Source organism: Oncorhynchus mykiss, chromosome 2 (genome assembly GCF_013265735.2).
Source record: "Oncorhynchus mykiss isolate Arlee chromosome 2, USDA_OmykA_1.1, whole genome shotgun sequence".
In the NCBI taxonomy this organism is placed as follows: Eukaryota; Metazoa; Chordata; class Actinopteri; order Salmoniformes; family Salmonidae; genus Oncorhynchus; species Oncorhynchus mykiss.
Genome location: NC_048566.1, coordinates 38,349,391 through 38,369,724, shown reverse-complemented (window position 1 = coordinate 38,369,724; position 20,334 = coordinate 38,349,391).

Genomic DNA, 20,334 nt, shown 5'->3' with positions numbered 1-20,334 from the left:
ATTGACATCATTTGAGTCAATTGAAGGTGTACCTGTGGATGTATTTCAAGGCCTACCATCAAGCTCAGTGCCTCTTTGCTTGACATCATGGGAAAATCAAAAGAAATCATAAAAAGACCACAGAATTTTTTTTGTAGACCTACACAAGTCTGGTTCATCATTGGGAGCATTTTCCAAACGCCTGAAGGTATCACATTCATCTGTACAAACAATAATACACAAGTATAAACACCATGGGACCATGCAGCAGTCATGCCTGCTCAGGAAGGAGGCGCGTTCTGTCTCCTAGAGATGAATGTACATTGGCGCGAAAAAGTGAAAATCAATCCCAGAACAACAGCAAAGGACCTTGTGAAGATGCTGGAGGAAACTGGTACAAACGTATCTATATCCACAGTAGAACGAGTCCGATATCAACATAACCTAAAAGTCCGCTCGGCAAGGAAGAAGCCACTGCTCCAAAACCACCATAAAAAAGCCAGACTACGGTTTGCAACTGAACATGGGGACAAAGATCATACTTTTTGGAGAAATATCATCTGGTCTGATGAAACAAAAATAGAACTGTTTGGCCATAATGACCATCGTTTTGTTTGGAGGAAAAAGGGGGAAGCTTGCAAGCTGAAGAACATCATCCCAACCGTGAAGCACGGGGGTGGTAGCATCATGTTGTGGGGGTGTTTTTCTGCAGGAGGGACTGGTGCACTTCACAACATAGATGGCATCATGAGGCGGGAAAGTTACGTGGAAATATTGAAACAACATCTCAAGACATCAGTCAGGAAGTTAAAGCTTGGTCGCAAATGGGTCTTCCAAATGGACAATGACCCCAAAGCATGCTTCCATTGTGGCAAAATGGCTTAAGGACAACAAAGTCAAGGTATTGGAGTGAACATCACAAACTCTGACATCAATCTCATAGAAAATTTGTTGGCAGAACTGAAAAAGCGTGTGTGATTACGGAGGTCAGAAGGAATTGGGCAAAATTCACCCAACGTATTGTGGGAAGCTTGTGGAAGGCTCCCCGAAATGTTTGACCAAGTTAAACAATTTCAAGGTAATGCTACCAAATATTAATTGAGTGTATGTAAACTTCTGACCCACTGGGAATGTGATGAAATAATGAAAAGCTGAAAAAAATAATTCTCTCTACTATTATTCTGACATTTCACATTCTTAAAATAAATTGCTGATCCTAACTGACCTAAGACCTTTTACTAGGATTAAAAACTGAGTTTAGATGTATTTGGCTAAGGTATATGTAAACTTCCGACTTCAACTGCATGTGCTCTCTGCTTCTCACCTTTTCCTTTTGCTTGTTGACTTCAGGGCACAACACATCAGCTGTCTGTGACCAGGCGAAAAATAATTTCCAAGCCAAGCCTTCATATCATAACGGCTAACTGCTACACACAGCCTACATCGTTGTCAACATATTAGCTAACGTCATAGACAACATAGCTACTGGAACGCTTTCGTAAACCTGCTACAATCATGCAGTCCAGTGTACAGGAATGAAGAAATGTTAGAGGAAATCCTGGTTCAGTCTTATTTCCACCAGCCACTGGGAGATGAATTCACCTTTCGGCAGGACAATAATCTAAAATACAAGGCCAAATCGACACTGTTGCTTACCAAGAAGACAGTTAAAGTTCCTGAGTGGCTGAGTTACAGTTTTGACTTAAATCTTAATCTATGGTAAGACCTGAAAATGGTTGTCTAGCAATCAAACAAGCGAAATGTCGGTACAGGGACAAGGTGGAGTCGCAATTCAACAGCTCAGACACGAGATGTATGTGGCAGGGTTTACAGGAAATCACGGACTACAAAAACAGAAACAGCCACGTCACAGACACCGACGTCACGCTTTGAGGATAATACAGTGCAACCGTTGCGGCACGCTAACATAGACTGCTCCCCCCTCTCCTTCTCAATGGCTGGCGTGAGTAAAACATTTAAACGTGTTAACCCTTGCAAGGCTGCTGGCCCAGACGCCATCCCTAGGCTGGTTTGTTTACGGACATGTTCAATCGCTCCCTATCCCAGTCTGTTGTCTCCACATGCTTCAAGATGGCTACCATTGTTCCTGTACCCAAGAAGTCAAAAATAACTGAACTAAATGACTACCGCCACATAACACTCACTTCTGTCATCATGAAGTGCTTTGAGAGGCTAGTCAAGGATCATATTACCACCACCTTACCAGCCACCCTAGACCCACTTCAGTTTGCATACCGCCCCAATAGGTCCACAGATGACGCATTCACCATCACACTGCAGACTATCCCATCTGGACAAAAATAATACCTATGTAAGAATGCTGTTCATTGACTACAGCTCAGCATTCAACACCATAGTACCCTCCATCAAGCTAGAGGCCCTGGGTCTCAACCCTGCAGCGTGCAACTGGGTCCTGGAATTTGACGGGCCGCCCCCAGGTGGTGAAGGTAGGAAACAACATATCCACTTCGCTGACCCTCAACACTTGTGCCCCACAAGGGTGTGTGCTCATCCCTCTCCTGTACAACAGTAGTGGGCTTGATCACCAAGAATGACGAGACAGCCTACAGGGAGGAGGTGAGGGCACTCGGAGTGAGGTGTCAGGAAAACAACCTCTCACTCAACGTCAACAAAACAAAGGAGATGATCGTGGACTTCAGGAAACAGCAGAGGGAGCACCCCCTATCCACAAAAGAATGGTCAGCAGTGGAGAAGGTGGAAAGTTTTATGTTCCATGGTGTACACATCACAGACAAAATGAAATGGTCCACCCACACAGTCAGTGTGGTGAAGAAGGCGCAACAGCGCCTCTTCAACCTCTTCAAAACCCTGACATACTTTAACAGTTGCACAATCGAGAGTATCCTGTTGGGCTGTATCACAGCCTGGTATGGCAACTGCACCGCCCTCAACCGTAAGGCTCTCCGTAGGGTGGTGCGGTCTGCACAACGCATCACCATGGGGCAAACTACCTGCACTCCAGGACACCTACAGCACCCGATGTCACAGGAAGGACAAGAACCACCCGAGCATCTGCCTGTTCACACCGCTATCATCCAGAAGGCAAGATCAGTACAGGTTCATCAAAGCTGGAACCGAGAGATTGAAAAACAGCTTCTATCTCAAGGCCATCAGACTGCTAAACTGCAATCACTAACTCAGAGAGGCTGTTGCCTACATTGAGACCCAATCACTGGACACTAATAAATTGATCACTAGTCACTTTAAACAATGCCACTTTAATAATGTTTACATACCTTACATTATCACATGTACAGGTATATACTGTATTTTAGACCAACTATTGCACCTTGCATTTGCCACTCGGCCATCGCTCATCCATATACTTATATGAACATATTCTCATTCAGGTTTGTGTGTATTAGGTAGTTGTTAGGGAATTCTTAGATTACTAGTCAAATATATTACTAATGAGGTTTCCTGTTGCGAACAATTACTACTGTGGACTGTAATTTGGATGGCTATTTCTGAGGCCTACAATTTTGGCTGGCTATTTCTAAGGTCTATTGTGGACTGCAATTTTGGAAGGCTATTTCTAAGGCCTACTGTGGGCTGCAAGTTTTGAAGTCTTGAAGAACTTTTAATGATTGAACTGGTAAAGATCAATCTTTTTTTAAATTATTTGCAGTATAATTTATTAGATTTAGCTTATTTGGGATTATTTCTTGATTGATGATTTAAGCTGGAGGACAGATACATACAATAGGTTGATTGCAACAGTGATTTTATTTGTTTTTGGGAATTTTGGTGTATGCAAGCTGCTGTATTTGTTAATACACATTCTATATATGACATTTGTGCTGTCCCTTATTTTTCTATTAGTGGCATTAGCTTCAGTGCTAACTAAAGTTACAGCACTGCATTGTATAACTGTGAAAACGAATTGTGCTTACACAACGTGGCAAGTTTAGATGCAGTATGTGTTTTCCTTGTGCAAGACAGGTTTTGCTCACCATCAAATAGCAACTTCTGATCTTTTCGTTCATTTCTACCTAAGGAGAAACTGTCAGTGTTTTTATCCCAAGGTTGTTTGCTGCCTACAGCTAGGCTGTTTGAAGTCTGCCCTGGACCGTCCTCTCTCCTGTTCCATAGGCGGTAAAAAGTTCACGAGGAGGCGTTTAACAATTCTGCATCAAACCCCATGACAGATTTTCTATATCCCCATCCCTGCTTGAGGAGCATGCAGTGCATCCTCTATTGTACTTTCATATAACCATCCTAAAATGTGTGCTTGCATAAGAACGAGTAGTAGGCCTAAAATACTACGAAAGAACAAAGACAATAGCTTTGTGTAATAGTTTGGCTTAACCCCCTGCTTTTATAGGTAGATAGAGCGGTGGTGCCTTCTCTTTATTGCTGTGAAGGATGTGTTCAGATTTGAGTCACCGCTACCTGTAAAGCTTTTGCTTTTGCAGGTAACATATGCGGTCTGGCATCTCTTGGCAAACACTGGAGTGTACAGAGCCTACATACAACGCATGCAACAACAACATTGGGCTGGTTTCATTCAAACCTGCCATAGGTCAAGGTTTAGGTACAGTATTTACATGCAATCACATGTATTATTTTGAAAATTTACTGTGCCTGTGAGGGGATTCTAAATGGTACTTATCAACTGTATGAACAGTATGGAAATACCGAAAATAGCCATGTTCAAACTGTATATGACAGTGTAAATATCGCAATTGGGGTTGATTTGTCCCTTTCCCTGTGACTGTCATACGGAAAGAATCATTAGCGATATAAGTAGGAGGTTGCTCGCTCTTTATTTATCTAGTGCACTTTATATGGCCAGTCCGCAAGGAAGAGTCTGAAGGGAGGTTAGCTAGGGGGAAGTTTATGGGCTGTGAAGGCCAATTTGAGCAGCTCGCGGACGGACTCCCTGCATGCTGTGTCACCCCCCTCTTCCATGGTTCCTCCATCGCTCTCAGTCAGGACCTCGAAGGCAACAATATCCCTAATGACTGAGAAAACTTGGCACTGTGCTTTTGACTACTTGGGATGTGGACGGGAGCTTTGTAGCTTAAGCTGCTCATTAATATTGAATAAGGAAGTGACAGTTGGAGGAGGCTTGGCACAGAGTCCTTGTGCTGTGGTTCTCCTTTTTTTGACTCAGTGTGTTGGTGTTTCAGTCAAATGGACGTTTTTGACTTTAAGAGATCTCTGGTTGGCAGTCTGATTTTAGACACAGAAACATGAATGTTAGAGGAATATTATTTTCATCTAGTAAGGAAGGATCCATGATGTACTTCGAAGAGTGTATGAATATTGAAAAATGGCAAATCAATCAAAACCATCAGTTAAGGGATAGGCGTCCCATCAACTGGGTAGTTGTAAATCATGCAGAACCGTGAGTCACGATCACAGGTTTTAGAGAAACAACAAATGCTGGTACATATAAGTGTCTTATATTGGCTGGAAACTTAAATTCTTAATATAACTGCACTGTCCAATTTACAGTAACTATTACTGTGAAACAATGCCATGCTATTGTTTGAGGAGAGCTCCTAACAACAGAACACTTTTTTCACCGCGATGGGTTTGATAAATTCACCTCTGAAGATGAAATGTGTACTTACATTCTGAAATCGTGCTCTGATTTATCATATGAAGTGTCCTTTTGTTAGATAAAATCCCTTTTCATGTCCTAAAAAGGTTCAATTTGCAAAGAAAGGAATCTGTGAAAATCTATCCCTAAAGATTGTTCAAACAGTCAATTACGTTTGTATGTTTTCCTGCTTACATTCTAGAGATCCTAGAATGTAACCAGACTTCACTAAATCATTAGGAGTGTAGTATATCCTATAGGACACCAAATTTGGTCAGAGAGCGACATATTCATGGCGCGCCGATGACACGGGTGGTCTTCACTTGATTGACTGTAACTTTGTCAATCGGGGTCAATCAAAGCTAGCTAGATAGCCAATTAGCTGGGTTTTATGGGAGTATGCGGAAACCCCGTATCTGTTGCACAAATTTGCTGCTAACCTTGTGTGATTTCAAGCCTTTTCCTTTGGACAAAAATTGCAAGAATATGGAGAGTTATGAAAACTGGGTGTTTTGCTAATGTTGAGCTTACAATATGGCGACTAATACTGAAAAAGCTAAATCAAAGTCCAAGTACACAGATTTGCAGAAAAATGTGATGTAAATGTAAATGTGTCCTTCACGATTTTCACAAATGTACCTGGGTGACTTCACACTAAATGAAATGTAGCTTGCTCATACGTCGCACATACAATGCCACCCTCTTGTGGACACCATCGGAATTACAACTAGAGTGATGGCTAGATGTGGGACCTTTCTGTTTAATTTCAAATACCGTGATAGAAAAAAAAAAAAAAAAAAAAAAATGTTTCCCTTTGTATTTCCTTCTACCAGATGTATTGTGTTATATTCTCCTACTGTTTCCTTTCAAATGGTACCACGAATATGCATATCCTTGCAGATTTGGGTATGTCATTTTAAAAAGGGGGCTATCCCTAAGAAGTTTTAATAGATACATTTTTCTTCATTTAAACGGATCTTTACCGAACATATGTCAGTGACTTTTATCACTCAAAACCACAGATTCAGGTGAAAACAATAGCATAATTGGAGTGAGTATGATTCGGTATTCATAATTCTTAGGCCTACTGACCTCACACTCTCATAAACAAATTACTATCCCTATTAGCTTGAAAAAATATTTGTCTTCGAGAACTGGTTGTATATGGCTGAATAAAATGACTTTGGCAGGAGGGCATCTGCCATGATCAGCCAGTAAACAAACGTCCGTGAAAGAGGGGCTATACTACACCAATCTAAAATATACACTTGTAAACAAAGCCAAACACTTAATGTAGTGGTTAAAAACATTTTTAAAACAGGTACGGCTCTGTATAATTGGCTAGCTGTTTACGACATCCTACGACCTCCGATTGCTTACTCTGGATGTGCTAGGCTGGTTTTAATAGCTGCTCGTTGCTACAAAATGTTAATGCTTGGCCGAAACATGATTTTATGAGTACAATGTGCATTAATACTTTTGTAGTCTTCTGTTCTCTCTGTGTCAGTGGGATGGCCTGAATTAGAAGTCATATTTAATTACGGTGCGTTATTGCATGCTGGTGTCTCCGATATAAAAGTTAAAGTAACAGTGCTCCTAGCTGTGCATAAATGAGACCATTTCTCATCTTCCTGTATGACTAGGAAGAACTGAAATAAAGCAAATACACTCTTTAATCAGTGCGCCTAACTCAAATAGTTAATAACCTGAGGCAAGACATTTACAAACAAAATGTGTTGAAATTCCAGATTAGCAGTGTTACTCTGATGCATACAAGGGACTTGCCAAAATGCCAATGCCATTTTGAACAAGGCTAGAGTAGACTAAACACCAAAGCTTGTCCTTGGGGGAGAGTCTTGAGCCACAACACCCTGTTATGGTTTCTCTCCTTTGACTTTTCAAATTGAAATGGCCGTTAGGAAAGTGTGTTTGGCACGGAGCAGAGTGGCGGTTTGTGCCGTTGCATATGGGAAGTCTTTCAAAGTCGCCCGTTGTGCCGCAGGCAGCATTCTAATGAGGTCATCAATAACCTGCAACAGCTGCTTAAAAAGAGACACTCATCTGTTGCAGCTACAGTCTTCTCTAACTGAAAAATATCGACTAAATAATTTGATCAATTTAAGTGTGGCAGTATTTAAATCCTCATAGTAAGTGTCTATTTGATTGTCTAATGACATTCACTGTGAATTTATTATGCTTTCTCTAAAAACACCTACCAAAGATATGGATGTTTTCCAATGTAAATGTCTTTATGTAAACGAGTAGACTGACCTTTTGCTTTTATTTGTTGGGAGATATTTTGAAATGATGACTTTATCTGTGAACTTATCGTTCATTATATTCTTGTCTGCCCCATTTTCTATGATTTTTACCATGGTTGTAAGGTTGAATTCCGCCTCATCCCCCTCTCCTTCTCTGTTGCTGCCCCTAGAGAAACAGGAACAATGACAACAAGAAGTGTGGTTTCTCTCTCTCTCTCGCACTCCTTCTCGCCCTCTATCACTTTGCCTGTCTTGCTCTGCTTGTAACTCCCTGACCAAACAAACAGGCCTGTTGTAGATTCAGCCTGGCGTCCCTTCCTATTTGGAGACAGACAGCAACTCTGAGACACAGGTGCAGCTGCTTCCAAGTTAAAATCCATCTGCTCACCCTCTCCATGTTTGTGAGAATGCCCGGTCAAATTGATTCGTCTGTAGTTAGTAACCTAATCTGTTAGGGAGTACTATGTTTTGAACATGGATTTGAGGAGTATTCTACCATTAATAGCAATGTCTGATTTGTGAATAGATCCCTCAATTGAAGGATACAAGTATACATTTCTGCTACAATTAAAGAAGAGAGTACCAGCCAACTTTCACTTTAACCATTTCGTCTGTAGTTGCGCCAATACGGTTCACGTGGCAGGGATAATTGGGAAGGTGGTGTTAGCAGGTGGTGGTAGCTGCGGCTGTATTGAGGCTGAGCCTCTGTGAGAAGGCCATCTGTGGAGACTGCTGAATGGAGTGATGCAGGCTGGCAAGTTGCCAAGAGCCTCACCTCAGATCAAGAACCCCTTCATTACTATAGAAATACACCGTGTTTCTAACAAACAACTGGGGAGACCTCCAGCTCTGCTCAGCATTCATTGTAACACAGACTAACACACAGTTTTGTATTTATATCTTTGTGGGGACTAAATAATTGATTCCAGTCCTAAATTCAATTTTCCCTAACCCTAAATCTAACCCCAACCTGAACCTTAATCTAAACCTAACCTTAACCATAAGCACCCAAAGCCCTAACCATAAAACTATACCTAACCCTAACCATTACTCCTAACCTTAACCCTAACCTTAATTCTAAGCCTAACCCTAATTGTAACCCTAACGCTTCGATTACACCGTCAGCGTCATTCCATTTTGGTACACCAGAATGACATTAATTTCCAATTAAATGTTACGTTTGCCTTGCAACATTGCATGGCAGAGGGTAGACGGCGAATGTTGAACTTCTGTTGCACACATAGTCAGACGATGCTGTGTGCTATTTTCCCCAATGATGCTGTCGATGTGTTCGACGCGTAACCCTAAACATAACCCCTAAGTCTAAAATAGCATTTTTCCTCGCGGGGACCAGCACAATGTCTCCACCAAATGTTCATTGTTTTACTATCCTTGGAGTACTTCTGGTACCCACAAGGATAGTTAATAAAAACACACACACACACTATCCCCTTGAGTTTCATTATACCATCAATGTAGCTCATCTGGCCTGCTTTGATTGCAACTTTATTTACTTCCTGGAATGTACTTAGTACTAGCGTTCATCTTTAAATGGTGTATTACTCTTATTGATAGACTCATCTACTTAAACTGTCTCTGTGTTCCAACTAATAGTGTCCATTGATTGTTTCGTTTTCAGTCATTAGTGCCCCCTCTTCTAAAGTGTACGTTAAAGAATATCAGTGTTTACATCCCTTTTATCCAAATCGATGTGTCAGATATATTGGCCATACTGTTTATGTGGTATGTTTCTTTCAAAACAAGATACAATTTATGTTGATATCACAAAGAACTTTCTCTGGAACATAATGTGCTAAGAGACAATGTACATTTAAGATATTTCATCATAACCAGAGTGGATTCACTAGGTCATTTGTTTTATTAATGATGTTCATCAATAATGTTCCCCATGTGTCATGGATAAAGCAACATTTTGGGCGGTTGAACCTTTTTCATTATATTTGTTCAAGTATGAAACAGCAATACAAGACAGATTTCACTGTGAATATTACTAGCAGGCCACAGAACGTAAATGACGCAGCAAAAACGATGAGAGGTTTGACAAGTCAGGTCGGGGGAAAAGTGAATGTTACATGCTGTCTGACCTCTCCCTGTCCTCCTGATAACTTCAGCAATGCTTAACATCATGATGTTGCTATTTATGGCACGTGTTAAATAAGGCAATATCTCTGGATCGATTTTGCTGCCGCTCTCTCTGTCCCCTGACTACCTCCTACAAAACATGGTGGGTGGATTTGATGACTCAAGCTCCATTGATTTTTCTACAAGCAAAAATAGTCTGAGTAGGAGCATCAACAACATACTGTAGTGGTGACAACCTGTTCTTTGGCAGTAGAGTCAGAATAATGACATAGTTGTTTGTAAGGAGGGCCTCATTTCCTTGTTGCTGCAGATGTAGGATCTTAATTTGAGCCAGTTTGCTACAGCAGGAAAATTCTTTTTTTTGCAGCAACAGGAAATGTTAATTATTATGTGGATTATAAACAAGGTAAATATTCTGCAGACGTTGATACATTTTTTGGAATCGAAATTCAAGCCTGAATTTCTGTGGAAATTTAACTTCCGAAACCTTTTTTATCCTCCAATACAAGTATAAATGTCCTGCATTGCAGGAAAATTCTCCTGCAACCGGGTGATCAAATGAAGATCCTACATATGTACTGTATCTCCATATCAAGGGTTAACTCACAGCCACATTTAATGGCAACTTAATAAATCATTAGAGTATAAAAGGGACAAAAACACATGTCATTGCATTTAAAGGATGGCTCTACTGAGTTAATATAAAGCGTTGCCCGTTTGCTTTGACCAAGAAAAATGTATAACGCCACAGAATCATATCACAGCTGCACAGGCTCAAGACAAGGTGTTTCAGAAAATATCAGCCCTCAAACTGGAAAGCCTACAGTACTTTAAATATGTGTTGTTGACAACATGCTTTCTTGAAGGATGGAGCAGATAGAATGTTGAGAGGATGTGCGGGAGATTACATGTCCAGACACGCATATGTCTGCACAAAAATGAAATAAGCAGAGCCCAGTAAACGTACAAAAGTTAATGGTATGGCAGCATTTGGAAAGGTCTTAAAGGAACAAAATAAATAAATAAGACATGGGAGGAGAAGGAGGGAGAGAGAGAGATACAGAGAGCATAACATTCAAATGGCAGATAAGGATCTGGCTTCCTGAGTTAGGAGGGGAGAGACTGACAGAAAATAATGGATTTCTGTGCCTGGTGTGATTAAGAGGCTGTACTAAACCTGCAATAATGTGCTGATATCTATGGGGAGCTGCTTGACGCCGGGCTGATCCTAATCGCCAGTGCCCGGCTAGAGGATAGTCAAGCAACCACTTGCCCCTCTCTGTAGCCCTTGCTGCATTATGCCCATGGTTCTGCCTCAGAAACACCATTTTGTTTTCCACCCATCTCCTCCTATTAAAGAATGTGATGTTGGCTTAGTTAGCACCAGGGCTAGCTCTCGGGTAGCCTGTCTAGATGCTAGTTCCGATCCATCTCTTCCCCGCAATGATAATAGATTTCCTTTAGATAGTGTGCAGTATTTCTCCGTAGCATAATAAACCACACAGATAGTTGGAGAGCTGGTAAACACTCCACTCTGAGAGTGTTCTCTACCAACAACAAAAGATCTAGACTGTTAACATGAATGCTAATTAGTTAACACATTAACATGCTAGCTAGCTAATACATGCACATGCTAGCTAGATAGTACATTTACAGTGTCTTCAGAAAGCATTCATATCCTTTAACTTATTCTACATTTTGTTGTGTTACAGCCTGAACTCAAAATTGATTACATTGATTTACACACAATACTGCTTAATGACAAAGAGAAAACATGTTTTTAGAAATGTTTGTACATTTATTGTATTTCATTTTCAGACATCTCATTTACATAAGTTTCCACACCCCTGAGTGAATACTTTGTAGAAGCAACTTTGGCAGTGATTACAGAGTCTTTCTGGGCAAGAGCTTTCCACAGCTGGATTGTGCAACATTTGTCCATTATTCTTTTTCAAAATTCTTCAAATTGGTTGTTGATCATTGCTAGACAACCATTGTCAGATCTTGCCATAGGTTTTCAAGTAGATTTAAGTCAAAACTGTAACTCTAGAAAATTCCCTGTCTTCTTAATTGGTATGCAACTCCAGTGTATATTTGAGCTTGTGTTTAAGATTACGGTCCTCCTGAAAGGTGAATTAATCTCCCATTGTCTGGTGGAAAGCTTACTCAATCAGGTTTACCTCTAGGATTTTGCCTGTGCATAGCTCCCTTCTGTTTCTTTTTTATCCTGAAAAATTCTAATCCATAACGATTATAAGCATACCCATAACATGATGTAGCCACCACTATGCTTTAAAATATGGAGAGTGGTACTCGGTAATGCATTGTATTGGATTTACCACAAACACTTTGTATTCGGGACAAAAAGTGAATTGCTTTGCCACATTTGTTGCAGTATAACCTTAATGCCTTGTTGCAAACAGGATGCAATTTTTGGAATACTTTTTTTTGTACAGTCTTCGTTCTTTTCACACTGTCAATTAGGTTAGTATTGTGGAGTAACTGCAATGTTGTTGACCTATCCTTAGTTTTTTCCTATCACAGCCATTAAACTCTGGAACTCTTTTAAAGTCACCATTAGCCTTCCTGACCAGTTTCCTTCCTCTCCTGCAAATGAGTTAGGAAGGACACCTGTATCTTTGTAGTGATTGGGTGTATTGACACAACATCCAAAGTGTAATTAATAACTTCGCCATGCTCAACGGGATATTCAATGTCTGTTTAAAAATATATTTTTACACATCTACCAGGTGCCCTTTGCGAAGCATTGGAGAACATCCCAGGTCTTTGTGGTTGAATCTGTGTTTGAAATTCACTGCTCGACTGAGGGACCTTACATATAATTGTATGTGTGGGGGTACAGAGATGAGGTAGTCATTAAAAAATCTAGTTAAACAGTATTGTTGCACACCGAGTGAGTCCATGAAATTAATTATGGGACGTGTTAAGTACATTTTTACTCCTGAATTTATTTAGGCTTGCCATAACAAAGGGGTTGAATATGTATTTAAATGTCAGCCTTTCATTTTTAATGAATTTGTAAAAACATGATTCCACTTTGTATTTATGGGGTATTGTGTGTGGGCCAGTGACAAAACATCTCAATTTAATCAATTTTAAATTCAGGCTGTAACACAACAGAATGTAGAAAAAGTTAAGGTGTGTGAATACTTTCTGAAGGCATGTAATATTTTGTTCTGGGGTAGTAGATGGGGTACCACTAGCAAAGCTGCAAAGGAATGGCAAAGGCAAGGCAGGTAAGTTGGCTAAATCAAAGATTCAGTGCATGAATCACTGCTGATGTTCCTTGTGTCATGGCCGTTAGATTTCGCTATGCCGTTTCACATCTTAATTTTCATCTTAATCAATGTTCCGTACCCTAATGAGAACACATATTTTTACACGCTTGTTGACCTGCCAGTGGAGGATGTACTAAGAGAGATTAAGCACGTACTGTATTAACCTCAAGTAGGTGAGAACATGCCTCTAGCGAGATCCACAACACAATTTTACAGTGTCCATATTAGGACATAGTCTTGAAGAACACTTCTGTGTTGAGCGCTTGTTCCTTTCCTTTCATTTGCCAACCGGTAATTGAAATAACACTAAGCAAATTTCTACCAAAAGGAAGTTAGCCTCTTTAAATGATACAGTAACTTTGAGTAGCCAAAGTTGAAGTCTCCCAATGCCCCAACAGACAGCCATGGTTAAGGCTTTGTGCACTACCTGTGGAGATGCGACACAGTCAACACTGTCAATGTGTTCCATACTGCCATTACCACTTAACTGGTCCTATGGGACTCCTTACAGAGGAATAACAAGTCGCTCCATCTTAACACCATATGTCCCTCCTTGTCCCCAGGGAACATGGCTTCAGGCTGCAGCCTGGGTCCCTTCTCATTGAGTTTAAGAGGAAGAATCCTGACAGCTATATATTGCACTACTAAGATGGATTTGTGTGAAGTACTGCGGTTAGTGCATAAAGGCATCACAGGCATTATCAGATCATTGGCAGTGGAAGCCTGTGCTTATTGTCTAATAAGCTTTGAGGTATAGATAGAGCCATTGTGGTATAGAATAGACAGCTGGCTCATATCTTTTACAAGCGAGTTATGCCACTGCTTTTATATCTGATCAACGACAGCGACCAGATGTATAAAAAAAAAACACCGTAGAAGGAGCTCTACATGAACTTAAGTCACGTGGGTCATAGTCAGATTTATTGGTGACAGTAAGCTCAAACTGAACTATGTACTGTACCATAATGTCACGCCCTGACCTTAGAGATCCTTTTTATATCTATATTTGGTTTGGTCAGGGTGTGATTTGTGGTGGTAATTCTGTTCTATTATTTGGCCGGGTAGGGTTCTCAATCAGTGACAGCTGTCTATCGTTGTCTCTTATTGAGAACCATACTTAGGTAGCCCTTTTCCCACCTGTCTTTGTGGGAAGTTGACTTTGTTTATGGCACACAGCCTTTAGCTTCACGGTTTGTTTTGTAGTGTTTATTGTTTTGTTCGGCGTCTTTTCTAATAAAAAGAAAATGTACACTCACCACGCTGCGCCTTGGTCCTCTTCATTCAACGGCCGTGACACATAAAGCATATGACATGATTTTGATCAAATTAAAGACCTTGTGGTGGGGTTATGCTGTCATGGTGAGACTTCCATGTGACCCAAATTAGACATACATGGAGAATCATTGTCAGTTTGCCCGTACGAAGCTCATGCTTCATGTAAAGAATATATTTATGTTTATTATATGTGCTACAAATCCATAGATTAGTATGTTCTGTGTGGATATGTGAGTGAATGCTACATGCTGGTTTTCGCCATTTTGTCCAATAAGTAAAGTTTGAAGTCACCTCATTAACCTTATACATGTATCTGAAGTAAAATCAGACAGATTAATGCATGTTTGCGGTGAAATGCACTAGATTAGGGGATGGGTCTTCATATGATGTGGGATTGAAAGGCTGGGGGGAACGACTTGGCACCAACACAGATAAGAGCACGGGAAGAATCTGCTAGGGGTTTCATCATGCACCTCTGAGGTTTAGCAATTTTTGGAGCATTCGAAAGTATTAGCGCTCAGGATAGATGTATTTTTAATGTGTTTTGATTGCAACGCATGTCTTACAGGGGCGTATAGTGCATGCTGTTAATATCCTACCACCGAGCCCTGCATACTGATAGATACAATATGAATGAGAATGAATTGCATAAATTAATAGGAAAGATAATTTGTTTCTTTATTTTCTCCTTGTTCATTATTATATTAAATGATGCAAACCAATTAGTAGCGTGCATTACCCTTTCTTGCCGTTTGATTAAACAAGTAAAATATTACAGCTGATGCTCAGCCAAATTATGTAGCATTACAAATGCCTAAAATCATGCATCTTTAATTGATTTGCGTAAAGGAGTATCTTATTTCATGAAAACCCTCTAACGGCAACTAAAACACCTATGAGTTGGATTGCTGACAATCCTTCTCTCAAATTAATTCTTGAAATTATTGCTAAGCTCAAGAGATTGATTTAATCAGTTGTAGCTTTCACATTCATGCCCGTTTGCTCTAAATACAAAAGCAACCTAGATGACAGGTCTTGCAATGCAGCATAGCCTCAGCACCATGCATTACAACGGTGGGCTTTAAGTTTGACCCAACCGATGGAAAATAAACTGTTACTTACCAATTACAAATTGGGTATGCATTGAACATAAAGCACCATCTAAGCTTTATTGAGCATTTGATTTATTCTGTGACACAATAGCTGCAGTGTCTGTGTCAGGATGTGTATCCGCAACTGTTATTCAAAAGTGTACATCAAGTTGTGGCTCCACAATGGCAATTATGAGACTCTCTCATATCCCTATTATTGTCTTTGCATTCACCCTCTTCCCATCCGGTTGGCATGCCAGCATACAGGCAGCCATTGACATAATTTATCTGGATGTCGAGGGAACATTCGGGTTTCATTTTGCTGGAACACACTCGACACACCTTAGGGGAATGGCAACATTTCAGGCCTGCCATTCCAATTCCCAGAATGTCTAAAAAAAACTGTGCTATCTCCTCTAGTTAATTTCTCTCACTCCTGCTTCATAGTTGTTATATTATGATTATTTTCAGCGGCATTGTAGCATAGATAATAATTTAGGTATGTGAAAAATAAGAATTTGGATCATGTAGTGTTACAAGTTCTGTGTAATGTTTGGAACTCTTCCAGTAACAAACTCTAAGTATCATTTCATGTTAGTTTATCATGGAGAGAATCATTGTGATAGACTTCCATTCAGACTAAAACAGTCACATGAAAGTGTTTCCATAAAGCACCTTTTACTTTGTCCAAGCATGTTACTCTGATGCCTTTCACAAGAGAGCAACAACAGCTGCTTGGAATTGAAAAGGTAATCATTTCCTATTTGCAAAGGAAAATGACAGGTGTCATTTGTAATTCCTTGACACATTTCGGGCAGCTGGCTCTGAAAAAAACAACAACCTCTGTGTAGAACAGATCAAATATTTCTCCAAATGACTAGAATTTTCCACCATGTCTGTGACAAATATCTCTCCTTTACAAGGCAATGTGAATGTGATGAGGCTTACTTTCTCTTTTATCTAACCTTTGGGGAGTGCTGGAACATTAACTTGGCATGGTGTGTAGTCTATAATCTGGGTGAATGGCTCTGACATTTACAGTGGCTTGCGAAAGTATTCACCCCCTTGGCATTTTTCCTATTTTGTTGCCTTACAATCTGGAATTAAAATAGATTTTTGGGGGGGGTTGTATCATCTGATTTACACAACATGCCTACCACTCCGAAGATGCAAAATACATTCACCCTCCAAAAGTCAATACTTTGTAGAGCCACCTTTTGTAGCAATTACAGCTGTAAGTCTCTTGGGGTATATCTCGATAATCTAGCCACTGGGATTTTTGCCAAATCTTCAAGGCAAAACTGCTCCAGGTCCTTCAAGTTGGATGGGTTCCGCTGGTGCACAGCAATCTTTAAGTCATACCACAGATTCTCAATTTGATTGAGGCCTAGGCTTTGACTAGGCCATTCCAAGACATATAAATGTTTCACCTTAAACCACTAGTGTTGCTTTAGCAGTATGCTTAGGGTCATTGTCCTGCTGGAAGGTGAACCTCCATCTCAGTCTCAAATCTCTGGAAGACTGAAACAGGGTTCCCTCAAGAATTTCCCTGTGTTTAGCACCATCCATCATTCCTTAAATTCTGACCAGTTTCCCAGTTTCCCAGTCCCTGCCGATGAAAAACATCCCCACAGCATGATGCTGCCACCACCATGCTTCACTGTGGGGATGGTATTCTTGGGGTGATGAGGTGTTGAGTTTGCAACTGACATAGCTTTTTCCTTGCTGGCCAAAAAGCTCAATTTTAGCATCATCTGACCAGAGTACCTTCTTCCATATGTCTGGGGAGACACCCACATGCCTTTTGCCGAACACCAAACATGTTTTCTTAAAGAAATGACTTTTTTCTGGCCACTCTTCCATAAAGCCCAGCTCTGTAGAGTGTAAGGCTTAAAGTGGTCCTATGGGCAGATACTCCAATCTCAGCTGTGGAGCTTTGCAGCTCCTTCAGGGTTATCTTTGGTCTTTTTTTTGCGTCTCTGGTTAATGACCTCCTTGCCTGTTCCGTGAGTTTTGGTGGGCGGCCCTCTTGGCAGGTTTGTTGTCGTGACATTCTTTCAATTTTTTAATAATGGATTTAATGGTGCTCTGTGGGATGTTCAAAGTTATGGATATTTTTTCATAACCCAACCCTGATCTGTATTTCTCCACAACTTTGTCCCTGACCTGTTTGGCGAGCTCCTTGCTTAGTGGTGTTGCAGACTCTGGGGCCTTTCAGAACAGGTGTATATATACACTGAGATCATGTGACAGATCATGTGACACTTACATTGCACACAGGTGGACTTTAGCTAATTATGTGATTTCTTAAGGTAATTGGTTACAGCAGATCTTAGAGACTTCATAACAAAGGAGGTAAATACATATGTACGCAACACTTTTCTGTTTTGTAATTTTTTTCATTTCACTTCACCAATTTGGACTATTTTGTGTATGTCCATTGCATGAAATCCAAATAAAAATCTATTTTAATTATAGGTTGTAATGTAACAAAATAGGAAAAACGCCAAGGGGGATGATTCTTTTGCAAGGCACTGTATTTTAGAACTTGGCAAGATTCCTATATGTTTCCCTTTCTTCAGATATTGAGGGTAAATAGAGGTTGGTTTTCGGACAACCATAGTATAACACAAACTAGGCTTTAGGGTAAAAAAAGAAGGAAAACGCATACATTTCTGTATTCTTGACAATGTATTATTTATTGAAAAGACTGACATTATACGCTGTAAAAAAAAGTCAGGTATGAAAGCATATACATCCACAAAACCCCTTTACTTATTTACATTTGAGGAAATATATTGTATATTTACAGTATTATAGGCCTACAATTATGTACAGCTTGATACCAGTCTGTGACTGGACTGTATGTATTCTCTCATGACGAAGAAGTGTAAACAATTCTCCATTCTACCCCCCCCCCCCCCCCAATAGATACATTGATCTAAGGGGTTTTGACACAATCTACCACAATCAGAAAAACAACTGGACATAAAAAGAGCTTTCTAACAGGACAGCAGTTTTTGGACTTGAACACTTGTGTTGCTTTCTCATGGGAGAAAACAATAGAATGGAGGGGGAGGGCATCTGCAAAAATCAAACCATCCGGTCCTTAATGGAACCTCTCACTGTATCGCTCATCGCCGTTCCCCCCCAAGGCATAGCAAGATTGAATACACCATATGTTTATCCCAAGCTTTCTTTCCTCGTAAGTGGCACTGACGGCATGATTTTGGCACTACTCTTGTCCTTCCCATAATGCATCATTCCAGAAGCTCATTGAGAGAGTCACTTTCCAAACCTTGTGGACTGAAAGTGACTGGTGAGGCGCAGTCACTGGCAGGCTAGAACTATCATGACTGTAAAGTCATAGGTTTCTTTTGCACACACTGTAACCGCGTGTACAGTGTTGGATATTCGTCTTGATACCTTGTCAAATATCTCTGGTAACCCATTTGTAACCCAAATTCACAGAAATATTGACAACAATATATGAATAATGTGAAAGTAAAGTATCGTAATGAGTTTGAGGTGCATATTTCAAGATTCAACCAACATAATTTTATCTGAAGTTCTAGTAGCCTTATCTTTATGGTACATTGGGCATGACACCCTGCAGTATGCATAATAGTTATGTTTATCATAACATTTGAAGATTGGTTGGCCTGTACATTCCTTAGAACACAGGCAATTACACTGTCTTATCCCTCAAGCCTCCTCTATGTCTCTGAACTGTATAGTAATATTTTCATAATAAAACCATCTCATCTCACCTTGTAATGATATTCCCCTGTCCTAGCCAATTGGCCCTCCCTCCTCTCTCGTCCCTTCTCCTCCCCAACCCTTCTGCTGCCATGTGGCCATTTTTAGCCCGATCATTTCCTTGGCAGTAAGCTCCTGATGAGGTTGGTCAGGGATGAAGACTTCTATTAACTCAAGTGTCGAACATGAAGGGATTTACAGAGCCATAAAGCAGGTTCTTGTCAGTCTCCCAGGTGAGGTGTTGCATGAAGAGGACACCCTCCCTCTCCTCCTCCCCCGACAGATTTCCTTCCCTTAAAAGTTTTGCCGCCCTGGGGGAAATAAAAACTTTGATAAAGCTATACTCGATTTTTCTCCCATCTCTTCACTACCTTCTAACTAGTTTGTTTATACTAGCTTCAGTGGGAGATGGGAAAACAAACTTAGCTAGGTTATAACTGTCATCTTTGCCTGTAAATACAGGTACTGTATAGTGGATGTGGTGTGGATCACTAGTATCTTTTAACTTGTCAGTTCCAGTACTGTAGTTATTAAAAGTCAAGGCCTACAGAGGACAAATGACTATTCCATTTTGATTGACTCATAGATGGACTTCAGTGCAGAGAAAAATAGACACTTCTTTATCGGTTCTGCCTTAGTTATCAAGTGTTTACAGTATTATAGTGAGCTCCAAAAGTATTGGAACAGTGACACTTTTTGTTGTTGTTCTGTAGTCCAGAACTTTGGATTTCAAATGATACAATGACTATGAGGTTTTTGTACATAGTACCCCATTTTAGGGGACCAAAAGTTGGATGAGTGATGAGTTAGACGCACAAATATCATAACCCCCCCCCCCCACAAAAAATGCTAACCTCTCCTGTTATTGTAAACTCATCATTATTCACGACTATCCGTAATCATGGTAGCATCGACATTAATGTAGAAGTGTTTAGATTTACAATAAAAGTACATCTCAAACATGGCTGTCACTCCCA